General features: G+C 41.7%; 1 long non-coding RNA gene across 2 annotated transcripts in view; it reads right to left on the bottom strand.

Annotated features, from left to right (window-relative positions):
- The window catches only part of LOC123850842 (uncharacterized), a 59,336-nt gene extending 44,793 nt beyond the window's left edge, over window positions 1-14,543 (bottom strand). Inside the window, exons 1-3 of one of the 2 annotated variants that reach the window (XR_010405440.1) lie at window positions 14,440-14,543; window positions 701-1,605; window positions 148-382 (exon numbers count right to left, since the gene is read on the bottom strand). This is a non-coding gene — a long non-coding RNA (uncharacterized LOC123850842). The other variant, XR_006792418.2, reaches the window with a different exon arrangement.
- Between the last annotated feature and the right edge of the window lie 5,311 nt (window positions 14,544-19,854).

The raw sequence follows: 19,854 nt of genomic DNA, 5'->3' as shown, positions 1-19,854 counted from the left end.
AAATGGCCAAAATCCTTTGCCACTTTACCCATCAAGGGATAAAGTCTACGTCACCTCCCACGTGACACTGAGCTTGGCCATGTGAATCGTTTTGGCCAGTGGGCCACGAACAATCATGACTCAGGCAGAAGCTTGATAGATGCTTACACACAGGCACTTGTCCTCTTGGAGCTCTGCCCTGAGGCAGCCATGCTGTGAGGAAGCTGATAAGTCTACCCGAGGATGAACAGCCGTGTAGAGGAAAATCGAGGTGCCCAGGCTCAGAAGCAGCACCAACTCCCAGACGTCTGTGCCAGGTCACCTTGGACTATCCAGCCATTCCATTCCATTCTTCAACCATAGGAGAGAACCCAGGAGAGACCAGCAGAAGAACCACAAAATCCTAAGCAATAATAAATAATTTTTGTTTGAAGTTTGAGGTGTTTGGTTACACAGCCATAGATCATTGATACAGTGGTTACTCATGTTCCTTTTGCAAACTCCAGGTAGTCTCAGTTGTGCTAGGAGTAACAACACTGATGGTAAACACAGAGATTAAAATGGAACTTAGTGGGACTGAGGTCCGGCCCTTAGTCATTTATCACCACCTCCCAAACCTGTAAAAAGAATGCCCTTCCAGAGCTGAAATCTTGAGAGACGCTTTAAAAAGAATTACCTTAAAGACCATCGTACCCTGTAGGGAGTCATATGACGGGCTTACCTGATTGGTGAGCAGAGAAAAAATAACCGTCATTTAATAAAAGCAAGGAGATGATTAGATAAAATTCTGGATCACCTGCCACTCAGGAGGCCTGGAATAGGTAGTAGGATTATCTTCACATTGCAGGTGGAGAAAGTGAGCCTCAGAGCAGCTGAGGGACTTGCCCAAGCTCACACAGCCCGGAAGTTGAAGAGCTGGGCTTCCAACTCAGATTTGTCTAAGCAAAAAGCCCTTTGCTGATAGTCGTTATTCAATACTTGCTCCCAAATCTCATGCTAATTTCCTTTTCTTTTCCTGAGTAATCCACTCAGATGGGAAATGAGTCACTTAAGTTTCCGAGTCTCAGTATTCTCCTGCGTAGTTAGGATGACAGCGCCCTTGCCCTCGGGTTTTGATGAGGATTCGGGGAGGTGGTGTATGAAAGCCCGCACACTGGGCACCCGGCCTCTAAGGAGCAGTGGGAGCTGGTTGTCCAGGGAGTAAAGACAGCAGTGGAGGAAGCTGCAGCATGGGTCCTTTTGAAGGGAATATAACTCACTGCTCCGGTGACATCATCAGCCCCTGAGGGAAGAGCCATGTTTCCATTCTTGACTTAGGCCAGGGATCGTTCTAGACTGCAGCATCCCTCAGAGGTTCTAGACGCCTCGCTGTGCAGATTGCCCAGACCCACAGCTTCGGCTTCAGGGAACAACGGGACAGAGAGGCACCAAGAATCACTCCCGCCACAACTGATGCAGCTGCCATTCTCTGCTTCCCTTGGCCCTTGTCAGGAGCTGCAGGATCGAAGTTCAGTGAGTCTGGGTGGCTGAGAAAGATGGGGCGTTATCTGCGGTCACTCCGTGGGCTCTGCGGGTCATCAGCAGCCAGAAACTGTCACCTCCTCACTTCCTGCCCCCTTTCCATTCCTGTTAAGCCGATGAACAGCCAAATTAGAACATAATAGGCTTTTGTTTTAGAGATTATAACATGTGCATTGTCACCTATCTCTTAGACCCAGGAACAGCTCTTCGCAGGAGACTGAAGCCTGGAGTTTGCTAAGAAGCATCAGAGCATCCATATGTCTGCTCTGGAGATAAAATCCATGCATTTTAAATGCCATCAAGTTTGCTCTTCAGCAGATGATTCAACTTTCATCATCAGGAAAGTTTTCAGCTAACACCTTCCCTCCTCCAAAATGTAGGACTTTGGGAAACGGAACGATTCCTTTTTTTTTTTCTTTTTTCATAAAACATCATGCTCCCTTTATCATCCACCTACTGCTCCTCATTCTGAAAATGTAGAGAGGGCTACTGTCAATCTATTGGCATCCAAATGTCTGTCGAAGTCACCTTGACTTGGAAGATCTAAATAAAATTGGATTTAATCTCTGGGCCTCACCTGGGGGTGGTTCAGCTTTCCCCAAGACACTGGCGAATTTCCGGGGCTAACCTTCTCATGCCCCTTCTATTCCAGTTTCCTTGTCTCTGTGCACCTTCTCCCCACTGCCTTCTGGTATATCATCCCCTGCTCTCCTCCACTCCGGTGAGTCTCTTCCCTCTGCTCCACCGACTCAAAATACAAATCACCACCTTTCCCTGACCCTTGAGACAACTGTGTATAGTGATTTTTCTTTTTTTTTTTTTAAGATTTTATTTATTTATTTGAGAGAGAGAGAATGAGAGAGAGAGCACATGAGAGGGGGGAGGGTCAGAGGGAGAAGCAGACTCCGCCGAGCAGGGAGCCCGATGCGGGACTCGACCCGGGACTCCAGGATCATGACCTGAGCCGAAGGCAGTCGCTTAACCAACTGAGCCACCCAGGTGCCCTATAGTGATTTTTCTTAACCAGCTGAACCAAGAGTAGGAGATCACAGACAGAAAAATGAAACCTTCCTGTTCAAAATCTTTCTGTCCAGCCCTCCTTAGGGAATGTTTCACTGGTCATGTTTATGTGTAATTCCTCCTGATCTTTTGCAAAATGTAGTCATCCATTTGTTTGTTTGTTTGCTTGTTTTTGGAGAGGGAAACACTCAACTCCAAATTCTCTTCAGTGTCTCATGCAGGAAATTCAAGTGCTACTTGTCCACACAGCCCTCTCTTACCTCCGTGATCCAGCAGGGTCATGCAGGAGTGTTCTCCAACAAAGACATATCTACTAGGGAGAAGAGCTCTAGGGTAGGAAGTTAGGGGCAATTCCTGCCAAGAGCAGCTGCATCGGGAGAAGGAGCAGCCCTGAACTAGGACCAGGAGACCCAAGTGTGAATCCTGGCTCTGCTGTTTCCTGGCTTTTTGCCTGGAGGGGAGACACTTACTCTGAGAGTCTCCCTTCCTCTGAAAGATACGTCTAATGAATCCCTCCCAGGACTCATATTAGGGCAGGCAAGAGAGTGGAATTCAGAAATGACATGATACGCCAAGCAGCTTGGGTGACACAGAGCAACTATTGAACAACCTGACCCTGTTCTCAGGAGCTCATGCTTCAGTTGAGAAAACGGGAGAGGAAGACAGTCCATAAGGAGGCCAGAGCCACAGGATGGCGGGATTCCTGCTGGCTGGGAGGGGAGGGGAAGGCAGCACAGGCTGGGGCTCAAACTGAGCTCTGAAGGGTATGATGAGGGGATCTGCAAGACACTTCAGGCAAGGGGGAGGATGGGAAGATGAGGCCAAATTTCTGGTTGTCAGGAGACAAACTCAAGGTCTGTCTAAGCCCCCTTAAAATAGAGGTTCAGCAACTTTTTTGATAATCTGATGAAACCTCTGGATCCTATACACAGAACATTTTGCACACAATTTCAGGAGGCTCACTGGCTCTCAGAATCCAAGGAAAATCCTTTGTTCTCAAAGCTTTATTCTGTGTCCAGTCTTGAATCTCATTTTCCCCTTTGGAGCCAAAACTTTTCAACCCATGATGTATCTATGTTGATTTTTCCTGGATTCTCTCTATGCATAAGAACTACTGGGGTTTTAGGTAGCCAAAGAAATGAGACCCCTGTTTCTTGCCCATGTTCAAAACCAATTAAGAGAGAGATAAAAAGGAGCCAGGTAGATGAGAATCAAAATGTCATCTTAACTCCTGATAAAAGTAATTTTGGATGGTATGGCTTAGAAATGTGATAACAAGGAACTTCCTAATACTCCCTGTGCCCATGTTAGATCTTGGACTAGTATGCTGGAGGGAAATATTGAGTCTACAAAGCAAACATTTCTGCTCAGGATCACATTCACGCACTGCTTGAGGAGAGTGGATTCTATTTGCTTAAGACTTCTGATGCATTATCTCTACCTGATCAAGGAACATGTGCCAATCACTGTCTCCTCTTAACACAGAAATTCACTTGACTTCATCAGGGAGGAATAAGGCCTAGTAAGAGACAATCAAGAACATTTGGCAGAAATCCCTCATTAGATAGAAAAGTGGGGAATGAGATGCATGTACTCCAAGAAGGAAACATTCTCCTTCTTTCCTTCTTCCCTTCAATTATTCAGTCATTCCGTAGATATGCACTGTGTTCCTAATATGTTTCTAATTACTGTGCTTGGCTCTGGGGATACAGTGATGAGGAAAAGACCTGGTATCTGCTCTCCTAGAGCTTTCTGTCTGGAGAATAAGCCAGACATTACACAACCAATTCTACTAATGATACATATTACTCACTGTGAGGTGACAGCAATGGTTGAGGGGTATCTAGTGCTATCAGGGTGTGTAGCAGGTGGCCTGTGCAAGCGGAATGAGCAAGGATGTTCCCAAGCAATACTTTGGCAGACAAGAGTGTTCCAAGGCTTTACCCTGACTCCTCTTCCTTACACTATCATCATTTGGAGTGGGCTTGTGGTCCTAGCACATGCTTTGGCACCTCTCTAAGACACAACATCTAGCATCCTCTCCAGTCCCAAATAGGTGGCCATCTTAAATCTTAAAGACTATATCTATTATGCCCAGCCCTCAATGGGCAACACTCAGATAAGATGAGGAACTTCCCTCAATCTACCTCCCAGAGATGGTTTGCCAGAAACTGAGTGGCATAGAGATACTGGGATTCTGGAGAGAACTGAGATTTTCTTCTCTTGGATGCAACATCTTGGACCATGGACAAAGTCAGAAGACAAGCACTTCACAAAGTCAGAAGTAAAAATGAATTAATGATACTTGAAAATAAAAATTATAATTGATAAAACACACACACATGATTATAATGAATATTTGCTGGCTAATAGGCTATCATGATTATAAAGACCAATATAACACAAATAATTAGCTGAAAATAATTTCATGCCAACAGATCAATAAAATATAGAATCATGAGTCAATGAATGATATGGATATGAGACAGAGTATGCATGGAAGTGTCAGTTTGGTTATGAAATCAGAACAGAGATTAATACTGAAAGAGATGCTTCCAAAAAAATAGAAAAGAGATCCAGCACACAGCTTCCCCATACCACTTGTGAATGGCAGAATCAAAGGTAAACCGAAGACCGGGAACCAAGAATTGCCCAGTGTAGGCTGGACAGGGCTGAGCTGTCCTGTATTACAAATTCCAGACTCAGTGAGACAAAGACAAAGGCACTGAGCAGGCTGGGTGGGAAGTCAAGGGTGCCCATTAGAATCCAGGGCAGGATATCAGGATGTCACACACTACAGGTAACATCACGCCACAGGAAAAATTCAAGAAGAGAGAGAATCCATGGAAGAGTCGTCCAAGATGAGCAAAAGAAAACCAGTAAAGTTTGGGAGTTCAAATTCAGATGCAAATGCTCCTGTGCAGTTTCATTTGACAGTGTTTGTTTATGTCAGTGCTCCTTTCAGAAACCCTCAGGCCCTTCTTTACATTCCCCCAAGTGCATCTGTAATATTTTTAAAAGAAAAGCACATTGGTTCTGGAGCCTAACAGATACCATGTGACAAGATACTGGGAGAAGGCACTTTGGCTTGTCAAACAAGAAGAAGCAGATGCAAACAGACCTTGGGATACAACGTAAAAGAAGATGCAGGGAAACAGAATTTACCAAAAGCATTCCATTAGCCACGATTGTAACCAAAGCAATAGGAACATCACTTTTCTAGTTATACCTAAAGAGGGAAACTGAATCAAAGAGATAAGTGTGAGATGGTGAAGAGAATGGCAGTGGACAGGGAGTAGAAATGAAACTGATTGATCAGAAACACAAAGAATTCTCTTAAAAACTATTTATCCCACTAGGTCAATGAAATACAGAATTCTGAGTCACCTGCCTTTGCCACTAGAGCTTGAAAGTCTTTAAAATTTCCACTCTTTCCTCTACTACCCCTATCTTTCAACCAAATATCACACGTAAAATACACATGCACACACACACACACACACACGCACATCTATATATCTTAGTTTGGCAAGTTCTTAGTTCTTGGGCAGGTAGAGAGAATGTGGTTTATAGCTCCTCAAAACCACCAGCTCAGTCATTATTCAGAAGTAACAACCAAGATATATTCTGTTGAGAAATAATGGGTTTTGAAAACACAATCGCATTCAATGACCAAACAGCTGGGATGTTTTATAACTGAGGAATAAAAATATCTATTACTTCCCTCTAAGAGAATCAGGAGTTGTATACATTGCAATATATTCTTGGTATCACAACATGAAACTACTTTCCTGACTCAGAGTTCCAAAGAACTCTAGAACACATACCATAGAAACAAAAACTACTTAAGTTCCAGGTGTCAGAGACCTCCTACCTCAGACTCCCACAGTTCAGAAGGCAAAGTCATGAACTTATATATGTAGACTTTGGTAAGCCTGTAGAGTTTAAGATCCCTCCAAAATCTCTAGAAGAAATGCAGCACATTTTAGAATCTGATATTTGTACTTTCTTTAGGAGAGAAAAAGAAATGGGCATAGAATATCAGTTTTCTCCAGGTCCTATTAAACCATCTAAGTACTTTAAGACTTCCTTCAATTTTTCACACCCAATTAATTCTTAAATTAAAATGACTTTCAAGAAAATGCCTTTGTACATATTTATCTTGAAATTACTCACGGTACACTGCTAAAAGCCACTTAGATCTGCACAACTGTATCCTGTCTGTGAGACTGCTACCTTTGTCCTCCTACTCCCTTTGATTTAGAACCTTCTCTTGAGTTGGAGGGCTTGAGAAAATCTACAATGTTGCCAATATTTATAGGAGATAAGATCCTCAAAATGGGGGCGGAGCAAGATGGCAGAGGAGTAGGAGACCTGGATTTCATCTGGTCCCAGGAATTCAGCTGGATAGGGATCAAACCATTCTGAACACCTACAAACTCAACAGGAGATCGAAGAAAAGAAGAGCGCTTTCAGAAAAACGACCACTTTCTGGAAGGTAGGACGTGCGGAGAAGTGAATCTGAGGCGATATTTGGGAGGATAGACGGCGGAAGAGGAGGCCTCCATAGGCCACTTCTGGCAAGTGATAGAGCAGCGGAGCACAAAATCGGAACTTTTAGAAGTCAGCTCCGCTGAGGGACGTCACTCCAGTGGCTAAGTGGGGGGTGGAATCCTCACAGGACAGTGTGGTCTCAGGACCCTCGGGGTCACAGAAAGACCGGGGGTGCCTGAGTGTGGCAGAGCTCCCAGGTATCAGAGTGGGGAAGCCGGCTGCAGAGACGGAGCCCAGGTGCGGGCTCTCAGCTCGGGGTTGCCATAAACCGTGACCCACGGCACAGTCGGGCCACTGCTCCTCCAGCAGGGACCCAACAAGCAGCAGATCCAGGGAAACTCACCTTCTTCCCCCGGGAGGAGAGGTGCGGGAGCACACCGCAGGGATCTGCTGGGTTTGGAGACTCCACACGGGGTCAGGTGCCAGAGATAGAAATGCTCAGTCACAGGCTGGGTGAGCATGGAGTGCAGCCAGAGACCGGGGAGATGGGAGTGACTGACTGCTTTTCTCTGGGGGCGCACTGAGGAGCGGGGCCCTGAGTTCTCGGCTCCTCCAGGGCAGAGACTGGGAGGCCACCATTTTCACTCTCTTCCTCCAAAGCCATACGGAAAGCTTGCAGGGAACAACAGCTCCCAAGAACAAACCCGAGCAGATTACTTAGCCCGGACTAGCAAGGGCAGGGCAATTCCTCCTCCAGCAAAGACATTTGGGAACCATGGCAACAGGCCCCTCCCCCAGAAGATCAGCAAGAACAGCCAGCCAAGACCAAGTTTACCGATCAATGAGAACAGCAGAACTCCAGCGCTAGGGGAATACTGCACATAGAATTCATGACTTTTTTTACCATGATTCTTTAGTCTTTCAAAGTTAATTTTTTTAACTGTCCTATTTTTTTTTTAATTTTTCTTTTTCCCTTTTTCAACCAACATCTTATCAATCCCTTTTTTAAAAAACATTTTTTATTTTTCATTTTTAGAGTCATATTCTATCCCTTCATAGTACTTAACCTTATTTTTGGTATATATATATAAAAGTTGTTCTCTCTTTAAAATTTTGAGATACAGTTTCTTCTAACGGATCAAAATATATCCTAAATCTCTAGTGTATGGCTTTATTCTAGTCTCCTGCCTGATCACATTCTCTCCGTTTTTTTTTAATCCTCTTCTTTCTTTTTTCAACCAACTTCTTATCTTATCAATTTCTTTTATACAACCTTTCATAATTTTCATCTTTACAGTCATATTCCATCTCTTCATCGTATTAACCCTTATTTTTCTACATATATAAGTTTTTCTTTCCTTAAAATTTTGGGAGGCACTTTCTTCTAACAGACCAAAATACGCCCAAAATCTAGTGTGTGACACTGATCTATGCACCAGCCTGATCATATTTGATCACATTCTGGTTTTTTTGTTTTGTTTTGTTTTGTTTTTGTTTGTTTTTATCCCTTTCTTTTTCTTTTTTTTTCTTTTTCTTTTTTCTTTCTTTCCCTTTCTTTTCCCCCAGTTTCAGGTCTTTTCTGATTTGTTTAGTGTATATTTTCTGGGGAACGTTGTTACCCTGTTAGCATTTTGTTCTCTCATTCATCTATTCTCCTCTGGACAAAATGACAAGATGAAAAAAATCACCTCAACAAAAAGAACAAGAGGCACTACCAACTGCCAGGGACCTAATCAATACGGACATTAGTACAATGTCAGAACTAGAGTTCAGAATGATGATTTTTAAAGATACTAGCTGGGCTTGAAAAAAGCTTGGATGTTATTAAAGAAACCCTTTCTGGAGAAATAAAAGAACTAAAATCTAACCAAGTCGAAATCAAAAAGGCTATTAATGAGGTGCAATCAAAAATGGACGCTCTAACTGCTAGGATAAATGAGGCAGAAGAGAAAATTAGTGATATAGAAGACCAAATGATGGAGAATAAAGAAGCTGAGAAAAAGAGAGAGAAACAACTACTGGATCACGAGGGCAGAATTCGAGAGATAAGCGATACCATAAGACGAAACAACATTAGAATAATTGGGATCCCAGAAGAAGAAGAAAGAGAGAGAGGGGCAGAAGGTATATTGGAGCAAATTATAGAAGAGAACTTCCCTAATTTGGGGAAGGAAACAGCCATCAAAACCCAGGAGGCACAGAGAACCCCTCTCAAAATCAATTTTAATAGGTCAACTCCCCGACATCTAATAGTAAAACTTACGAGACTCAGAGACAAAGAGAAAATCCTGAAAGCAGCTTGGAGAAGAGATATGTAACCTACAATGGTAGAAACATTAGATTGACAACAGACCTATCCACAGAGACCTGGCAGGCCAGAAAGGACTGGCAGGATATATTCAGAGCACTAAATGAGAAAAATATGCAGCCAAGAATATTATATCCAGCTAGGCTGTCATTGAAAATAGAAGGACAGATAAAAATCTTCCAGGACAAACAAAAACTAAAGGAATGTGCAAACATGAAACCAGCCCTACAAGAAATACAAAAGGAGTCCTCTAAGCAAAGAGAGAGCCTAAAAGCAACACAGACCAGAAAGGAACACAGACAATATACAGTAACAGTCACCTTACAGGCAATACAATGGCACTAAATTCATATCTTTCAATAGTTACCCTGAATGGTAAATGGGCTAACTGCCCCAATCAAAAGACACGGGCTATCAGATTGGATTAAAAAACAAGATTGGATTAAAAAACCATCGATATGCTGTCTGCAAGAGACTAATTTTAGACCCAAAGACACCCCCAGATTGAAAGTGAAGGGGTGGAAAACCATTTACCATGCTAATGGACACCAAAAGAAAGCTGGGGTGGCAATCCTTATATCAGACAAATTAGATTTTAAACCAAAGACTGTAATAAGAGATGAGGAAGGACACTATATCCTACTTAAAGGATCTATCCAACAAGAAGATCTAACAATTGTAAATATCTATGCCCCTAACATGGGAGCAACCAATTATATAAGCCAATTAAAAACAAAAGCAAAGAAACACATCAACAACAATACGAGAATAGTGGGGGAATTTAACACCCCCCCTCACTAAAATGGACAGATCATCTAAGCAAATGATCAACAAGGAAATAAAGACTTTAAGTGACACACTGGACCAAATGGACTTCACAGATATATTCAGAACATTCCATCCCAAAGCAATGGAATACACATTCCTCTCTAGGGCCCATGGAACATTCTCCAGAATAGATCACATCCTAGGTCACAAATCAGGTCTCAACCAGTACCAAAAGATTGGGATCATTCCCTGCCTATTTTCAGACCACAATGCTTTGAAACTAGAACTCAATCACAAGAGGAAAGTCGGAAACAACTCAAATACATGGAGACTAAAGAGCATCCTACTAAAGAATGAATGGGTCAACCAGGAAATTAAAGAAGAATTTTAAAAATCCATGGAAACCAATGAAAATGAAAACACAACTGTTCAAAATCTTTGGGATGAAGCAAAGGCAGTCCTAAGAGGAAAGTATATAGCAATACAAGCCTTTCTCAAGAAACAAGAAAGGTCTCAAATACACAACTTTACCCTACACCTAAAGGAGCTGGAGAAAGAACAGCAAATACAGCCTAAACCCAGCAGGAGAAGAGATTAATAAAGATCAGAGCAGAAATCAATGAAATAGAAACCAAAAGAACGGTAGAACAGATCAATGAAACTAGGAGTTGGTTCTTTGAAAGAATTAATAAGATTGATAAACCCCTGGCCAGACTTATCAAAAAGAAAAGAGAAATGACCCAAATCAACAAAATCATGAATGAAAGAGGAGAGATCACAACCAACACCAAAGAAATACAAACAATTATAAGAACATATGATGAGCAACTCTATGGCAGCAAATTAGATAATCTGGAAGAAATAGATGCATTCCTAGAGATGTATCAACTACCAAAACTGAGCCAGGAAGGAATAGAAAACCTGAACAGACCTATAACCACTAAGGAAATTGAAGCAGTCATCAAAAATCTCCCAAAAAACAAAAGCCCAGGGCCAGATGGCTTCCCAGGGGAATTCTACCAAACATTTCAAGAAGAATTAATACCTATTCTTCTGAAACTATTCCAAAAAATAGAAATGGAAGGAAACTTCCAAACTTGTTTTATGAGATCACTGTTACCTTGATCCCCAAACCAGACAAAGACTCCATCAAAAAGGAGAATTATAGACCAATATCCTTGATGAACACGGATGCAAAAATTCTCACCAAAATACTAGCCAGTAGGATCCAACAGTACATTAGAAGGATTATTCACCACGACCAAGTGGGATTTATCCCTGGGCTGCAAGGTTGGTTCAACATCCACAAATCAATCAATGTGATACAATACATTAATAAAAGAAAGAACAAGAACCATATGATCCTCTCAGTAGATGCAGAAAAAGCTTTTGACAAAGTACAGCATCGTTTCTTGATCAAAACTCTTCCGAGTATAAGGATATAGGGTACATACCTCATTATCATAAAAGCCATCTATGAAAAACCCACAGCGAATATCATTCTCAATGGGGAAAACTGAAGGCGTTCCCCCTAAGGTCAGGAATGCGGCAGGGATGTCCACTATCACCACTGCTATTCAACATAGTATTAGAAGTCCTAGCCACAGCAATCAGACAACAAAAAGAAATAAAAGGCATCCAAATCAGCAAAGAAGAAGTCAAACTCTCACTCTTTGCAGATGATATGATACTTCATGTGGAAAACCCAAAAGACTCCACCTCAAAACTGCTAGAACTCATACAGGAATACAGTAAAGTGGCAGGATATAAAATCAATGCACAGAAATCAGTGGCATTCCTATACACCAACAAGACAGAAGAAAGAGAGATTAAGGAGTCGATCCCATTTACAATTGCACCCAAAACCCATAGGATACCTAGCAATAAATCTAACCGAAGAGGCAAAGAATCTGTACTCAGAAAACTATATAATACTCATGAAAGAAATTGAGGAAGACACAAAGAAGTGGAAAAACGTTCCATGCTTAAGGATTGGAAGAACAAATATCGTGAAGATGTCAATGCTACCTAGAGCAATCTACACATTGAATGCAATCCCCATCAAAATACCATTACTTTTTTCAAAGAAATTGAACAAATAATCCTAAAATTTGTGTGGAACCAGAAAAGACCCCGAATAGCCAGAGGAATGTTGAAAAAGAAAAGCAAAGCTGGCAGCATCACAATTCCGGACTTCAAGCTCTATTACAAAGCTGTCATCATTAAGACAGTATGGTACTGGCACAAAAACAGACACATAGATCAATGGAACAGAATAGAGAACCCAGAAATGGACCTTCAACTCTATGGTCAATTAATCTTCAACAAAGCAGGAAAGAATGTCCAATGGAAAAAAGACAGTCTCTTCAACAAATGGTGTTGGGAAAATTGGATAGCCACATGCAGAATGAGACTGGACCATTTCCTTACACCACACACAAAAATTGACTCCAAATGGTTGAAAGACCTCAATGTGAGACAGGAGTCCATCAAAATCCTAAAGGAGAACACAGGCAACAATCTCTTCGACCTCAGCCACAGAAACTTCTTCCTAGAAACATCGTCAAAGGCAAGGGAAGCAAGGGCAAAAATGAACTATTGGGAATTCATCAAGATAAAAAGCTTTTGCACAGCAAAAGAAACAGTCCACAAAACCAAAAGACAATGGACAGAATGGGAGAAGATATTTGCAAATGACATATCAGATAAAGGTCTAGTATCCAAAAGTTATAAAGAACTGCTTAAACTCAACACCCAAAGAACAAATGATCCAATCAAGAAATGGGCAGAAGATATGAACAGATATTTTTCCAAAGAAGACATCCAAATGGCCAAAAGATACATGAAAAAGTGCTCAACATCGCTCGGCATCAGGGAAATCCAGATCAAAACCTCAATGAGATATCACCTCACACCAGTCAGAATGGCTAAAATTAACAAGTCGGGAAATGATAGATGTTGGAGGAGAAAGGGGAACCCTCCTATACTGTTGGTGGGAATGCAAGCTGGTGCAGCCACTCTGGAAAACAGTATGGAAGTTCCTCAAAAAGTTGAAAATAGAGCTACCATACAATCCAGCAATTGCACTACTGGGTATTTACCCCAAAGATACAAATGTAGGGATCCGAAGGGGTACATGCACCCCGATGTTTATAGCAGCAGTGTCCACAATAGCCAAACTGTGGAAAGAGCCAAGATGTCCATCGACAGATAAATGGATAAAGAAGAAGTGGTATATATATATATACAATGGAATAGTATGCAGCCATCAAAAGGAATGAAATCTTGCCATTTGCAATGACGTGGATAGAACTAGAGTGTATTATGCTGAGTGAAATAAGTCAATCAGAGAAAGACATGTATCATATGACCTCATGATATGAAGAATTCTTAATCTCAGGAAACAAACAGGGTTGCTGGAGTGGCAGGGGTTGGGAGGGATGGTGTGGCTGGGTGACAGACATTGGGGAGGGTATGTGCTATGTTGAGTGCTGTGAATTATGCAAGACTGTTGAATCACAGATCTGTACCTCTGAAACAAATAATACAATATATGTTAAAAAAAAAAAAAGAAGAAGAAGAAGAAGATAGCAGGAAGGGAAGAATGAAGGGTGGAAATCAGAGGGGGAGACGAACCATGAGAGACTATGGACTCTGAAAAACAAACTGAGGGTTCTAGAGGGGAGGAGGTGGGAGGATGGGTTGTCCTGGTGATGGGTATTAAAGAGGGCACGTTCTGCATGGAGCACTGGGTGTTATACACAAATAATCCTGGAACACTACATCAAAAACTAATGATGTAATGTATGGTGATTAACATAACATAATAATAAAAAAAAAACTGGGGGAAAAAAAAAGATCCTCAAAATGCCATTTTAACTAGAAGTGGTTTTACACTAAAAGTGAGAGGACTGGGGACAAACCACAAGCCAACATGAAACCGCCAGGCAAATAAAGAAGGTCATCAAGAAAAAGGAAGAGTGAGGGAAGCAAAGTCAAACAACAACACAACACAACAAGAAAAACCATGACAAACTTATAAACAAATTGAACAAATCTAACGATATGAAGTCATCAAAATCACCAATATGAAAATTAATCTATACCAGTTGAAAATTAATTTATTCCAGTTATAATGAAATTTATTTATTTAAACTAGTTCAAAAAGTATTAAGATTCATATATCTAGGATGCTTGAATTTGTACACTAATGCTCTTGTTATCAAAAGTTTGTCTTTCTATCTAGAAAGGAGAGGAATAGCAGAGGGAGGCAGGAGGTGTGGAGAGCAACGGAGAAAGCAGGAGAGAAAAGATTTGGGAGAAATACCCCACAGGCAAGGCTGTTTTACCTTGATGATGGGTAGTCATTCCTGATACTTATTCAGCTGAACGATTTTGCACCCTTCTGGCCAGAGAGAATCCCGGGATAGAAATGTCTGAGATGTATAATTGTAACAATAAGCATATGCTCTGAAATTATAGATACTGCATGTTATTATTTCATTGCACACATAGGACTTTGCATTAAAGAAGAAATTTCTCCAAGAAGCTCAAGGCATTTTATAAAACCTAATTCCAATCAACCAGTGTAGTAGGCATAGTAAATCATTGTTAATAGTGTTCTCAGTGCACAGGTAGAAATTTATTTTTTATTTTATTTAAATTTTTTTATTTACCATACTGTGCAATACTGGTTTCTGGAGTAGAATTCAGTGATTCATCACTTGCTTACAACACCCAGTGCTCATCACAAGTGCCCTCCTTAATCCCCATCACCCCTCTAGCCCATCCCCCACCCACATCCCTCCATCAGCCTTCCGTTTGTTTTCTGTCCTTAAGAGTCGTTTATGGCTTGTTTCCCTCTCTCCTTTTTTTTCTTTTCCCCCTTCCCATTTGCTCACCTGTTTTCTTTTTTAAACTCCACATATGAGTGAGATCATATGGTGTTTGTCTTTCTCTGACTGACTTATTTCACTTAGCATAATACACTCTAGCTCCATCCATGTCATTGCAAATGGCAAGATTTCATTCTTTTTGATGGCTTAATATTCCACTGTGTGTAAATGTGTGTGTGTGTGTGTGTGTATACCACATCTTTTTTATCCATTCATCAGTCGATGGACATTTGGGCTCTCTCCATGGTTTGGCTATTGTTGATAATGCTACTATAAATATCAGGGTGCATGCACCCCTTCAAATTTGCATTTTTGTATCCTTTGGGTAAATACCTAGTAGTGCAATTGCTGGATCACAGGGTAGAAATTTGTTTAAAACCTTGGTAATAGATATATACTTCTCTTTTCTCGGTTTCTCCAGAAAAGTGCTCTTTAAATATAAGACTATTGAATAAATGATTTTGCAGAAGACATGCCAGATTAAAAAAAAAAAAAAAAATAGAGGGCACCTGGGTGGCTGAGTCGGTTAAATGTCTGCCTTCAGCTTAGGTCATGATCTCAGGATCCTGGGATTGAGTCCCACGTCAGGCTCTCTGCTCAGTGGGGAGTCTGCTTCTCCGTCTCACTCTCCCTCTGTGCTCTCCTTTCTCTCTGTCTCTCTCAAATAAATAAATAAAATCTATTAAAAAAAAAAGAAAAAAGTTTAAAAAAAAAAAAGAAAGAGAAGGTCCTCTTTAGACTTCCTATTGATTGGTTTTCAGAAATGTTGGATACAGCAAAGTATCAAATATCTAAGTAAATGAAATGAGAAGCAAAATTTTAAAAACAAAAGTGACTATACAAGATGGTCCCTGTTTGCACCCCCAGGCCTATTTTCCATCCTCTTCCACCCCCAGGAAGCCAAATTCCAAGATGCGTCTCTGGACCTCCTTGCCTTCTGGCTTCCTGTTGGGTTCAGCCATGAAGGGAGAACTGCCAGCAGGCTGTCAGAGGTAGAAGCAGAGGGAGTTGAGGGTATTTACTTCCCTACTGCCTCCCTACAGCCACAGCTCCCGTCAGGTGGCCCCACCTGTGGTTTCAGTTCTTGTCTCCACTTTGCCCCTGGGAGGGAAGGTGGTAATGTCTTCCCACTGCTGCTAGTTCCTCGGTGTCAGCATCCTTCATTAGCATTCTGGGCACTGCTCACTCCTTTACAAATAGGCTAGTTACTAACTGCCCTTCAATTACTCCTTCAAGTGTGCCCTCTGTTTCTTGTACCGACTCTTGACTAAAGGAGTCACTTGGCTGGCTTTGATCTTGTCATCAGAATTGTGCCAAAGAGAAAAGTACCCCTGCTGTGCTGGTCTTTCTGAAATCAGCTTTTTCTTTTCCAAAGGGGGAGAAAAACTCCGTCATTGCACACACACCAACAATGATGAAGTCTACTCCAGAGGACGTGTCTGCAGTCTTGCTATCTGGGTGTGGCTGTGAGCGGTGAAAGACAGAGGAAGGGGTGGGATAGGAAAAGTGGGGGGGCTAGTGAGAGAGGGATGGAAAGAGGAAGGGAGCAAGGAAGGGAGGTAAGGAGGGAGTGAAGAAAGGAGAGAGAGTTGCGAGGAGGCTCTGCAGAAGCACTGGGGGATGGGCTGGTGCACCCAGTGTGCAGAGAGCAGGAGAAGGAGCAAAGTAGGTGGAAGGGGAGATAGACGTGGATAGCTTACAAGAACCAGGAGCCCTAGAGACCATGGTGGCAATCTTATCTGCCAGCAGGAGTCTGCAAGTCCCTGCCACTTGCTTGATGGGAGCAGAGACCCCACAGAGCTGGTTCATTCCAGGAGATCACTGGGGACAATGAAGGAGTCATCCAAACAAGCAGCAGGGAGGGTGAAATAAGTGTGGTCAGCCTCTCTTGGCTGAAAGCCAGACAATAATTCCTTAGAGATGAGAAAGAACAAACTTGTACTCCACTCAATCTTCTACAGTTCACTTAGAGGTGAAATGTCAGACATCCATAATAAGTGAAATAATTCAATTAAATATTCAGCAAATCTAGTTAGAATGGGATCTGTAGCATCCTGAGTGAGTCCTTCTCAAGCTGGATGGTTGGGCTTTTTTTTTTTTTTTTTTTTTTTTTGAGGGTACCAAACACAAAGCAGTTTATTAAAGCTATACGGTTGGTCTTAATAGCTCTCTTTTTAGGACCCAGAGAAGCTACATTTTTATATCTGAAATTATCTGATGCCAGGTGGATCTGGCCAACCATGTGTTTACTTAGCGGGTGCTTTGGTGGAGAGAAACTACCCAACTCCCTTGACAGAGAGGGGTGAGAGATAAGAGCGTTGACCTCTGAATACAGAAAGTTATGCTTTCCTGGAAAGGAGGGAAGGAAACACAGAAAACTGTCAAAGTTTAGAGCAGGAAGAAGCCATAAATATCTTCTGTTCCAATTTCCCTCACCTGTCATTTTACAGATGAGGACATCAAGGTTCCAAAAGAATTGGGGACTCACCCACTTTTAGAAAGCCAGCACTAGAACCAGGTCTCTATATTCCCAGAATGTTCCTGCTCAGACAGGGTAAGTGGCCAGGAGAGTATCTAATTCTCTGCCCCACCCCGCCCCCAGACATCTGGCAGGTTCTCAGGCTCTTACAAATAGAGAGATCTCTAAGAAGGGGAGGGCATCCATGTTTCTTCAGTCTGCATTGCTGTGTGGGTACATTGTTAACATTTCTTGATAGTATATCAACAGGAGATATGCTTTTGTTTTTCACCAAGAAAAATCAAAATTTAATTGTAAAGTCACCAATAGACCTTCTTTTAGATTTCTTTTTACACGTGGAAAAATAGCAAAGTCTAGGCTCAAACCTGTCTCCTTTCTAGAAGCCACTTAGTCGCCTCGTTTTCTTCTAAGTAGTTTGGCTGGGGGACTAGAGATCACTCTGTGAATCAGGATGACATTTAATGGAACACATTCTTGTTTCACAGAAACAGGTTCCAAAATAGCCATTCAGAAGGGAAGCCATTCTCACTGGAATGCTTACAAATCAGTTTCCCCAAAATCACATCACTGGATCTCCCTTGCCATCTGTGGATCTGCCATGCAGATTCCCCTGTCCCTGAGTCTGGGAAGGGAAGGCATTTGCTGTACGTGTTCTGACTGCCAGGACAGCTGGAGACAGTGGATAGACTGAGCTTTTCGGACAGGACATAATGGCTTCTAACTGATAACATTTATGCTCGACATTCCTGGGTTTTCTTGAAATGGGAAGAACCATTTTAGAGAGAGCGATAGCTCTTTGTACTTATCAGCTAAGCACAAAGTCCGAAGTTTGTAAACACCAATGGCTGTGCTCCCAGTAATTGGCTACATGAACTAGGTGTCTATCGGGCCCAGAATAGTGAGAAAATAGCAGGGAAAGAACAGGTCATACCGCTGGAATCTAGAATCAAATTTCCAGATAGACCCTTGGGATTGAGTAAAGACCAGGGCTCTGACTGAAGAATGGGACCATGTAGCAGGGGAATGAGTTCAGTAGATCCAAAATGCAGAAATAAGCCCAGAAGGAAAGAGGAAGACGGAGTCAATATAGGTAGCAAAAATCTCAAACCAAGAGTCCAAGGTCTATTCCACCCCTCAACGGGGTTGTGATCAGGGAGTGTTGAAAGCACAAGAGAATTATGGGTAACTTTACAGTTCCTAATAGCAGTGAGGCAGAAAGAGCACAAGATAAGTTTAAAAAAAAAAAAAAAAGTCCTTATTTGATGCTTGGGTTAACCCTTTCATCTCCCTGATTTTCTCATCTATAAGATGGAGTTAATAACAACTCTTTCATAGGATTGTTTTCAGAATTAGATCAAATAAAATAATATGTATTTAAACTATAAAGCAACATGTTATACAAACATAATGTTAGATTACGTCTACCTCATCATGGCAACTTGTCAGAAGCCTTTAGTGAACAAAATTAAACAGTTGCAACTTGTCAGGAAAACTTTCAGAAGGTAGATTATGCCAGGAGCTCCCACACATGCCATCAATTTCAAAACAATTTCTTTCCTTCCACTCAAAAGAGAACTACAACAGCAAATGACAACATATTGACTACCTACTGCATGTAGCCCCACCATGTGCTACACAAACTCAGGCATTCTGGCCAATGTCATAAATGACAGCCTTCTTATGAAGAGCCAGAATACAGCTACTGCAGAAAACAGAATGACGACAATTTTATTTCATCTCAGTATGATATTTGACCCCAAGGTCCCTGAACATTTCTCAGAGCGGTGAGAATCAGCCTTTGTAGACATTCCCAGGCTTAGATTAGTGGTTCCCTTGAATGCTCATTAGACAGAGATCTATGACATAGCCCATATATACAGCAGGGTATCTGTCAAGTTGCTTAGGCGTAAACAAGGGATCTGAGTACTTCATAAATCTAAGGTTTAACAGGTTCTATTTCTTTATTTTCCTCAAGCCAGATCATCACCCGTATCACCATTAATCACAGGCATCATATTGAGATGTGCTTTTTTTCGTATGGGGAGCTTACACATTTCTAGTCATTAGGGAGCGAAAAAACAGAGTGGCTTTGGTGTATATCCCAATTTGTAGAGCAAAATGGCTTTATTACTAGCTTGAGGATCTGAAGACCAGCTTGTCTGACTCCTCCAGCCTCACTTCGTGGCTTAGTACAATTGAACAATCTCAACAATAGGCACTTCAAAAAATTTTTTCAGAGGTCAAAAAAAAATAATTGGATACCATGTACAAAAAGAGAAAAGACAGAAGTTTTTACCAATTGCCCACTCTTTTATTCACCCATCCTGGACCCTGGGTTGAAGGACATGTTTGTGGTCTGAGCATTGCTCCCCTCGTGCATCAAAGATGGA

The sequence above is a fragment of the Mirounga angustirostris genome, unplaced genomic scaffold (genome assembly GCF_029215605.1).
Source record: "Mirounga angustirostris isolate CCGP_5_RB_7025 unplaced genomic scaffold, mMirAng1.0.hap1 SCAF_10, whole genome shotgun sequence".
In the NCBI taxonomy this organism is placed as follows: Eukaryota; Metazoa; Chordata; class Mammalia; order Carnivora; family Phocidae; genus Mirounga; species Mirounga angustirostris.
Note: the sequence above shows the minus strand (reverse complement) of the source record. Positions and strands in the feature narration are given on the sequence as shown.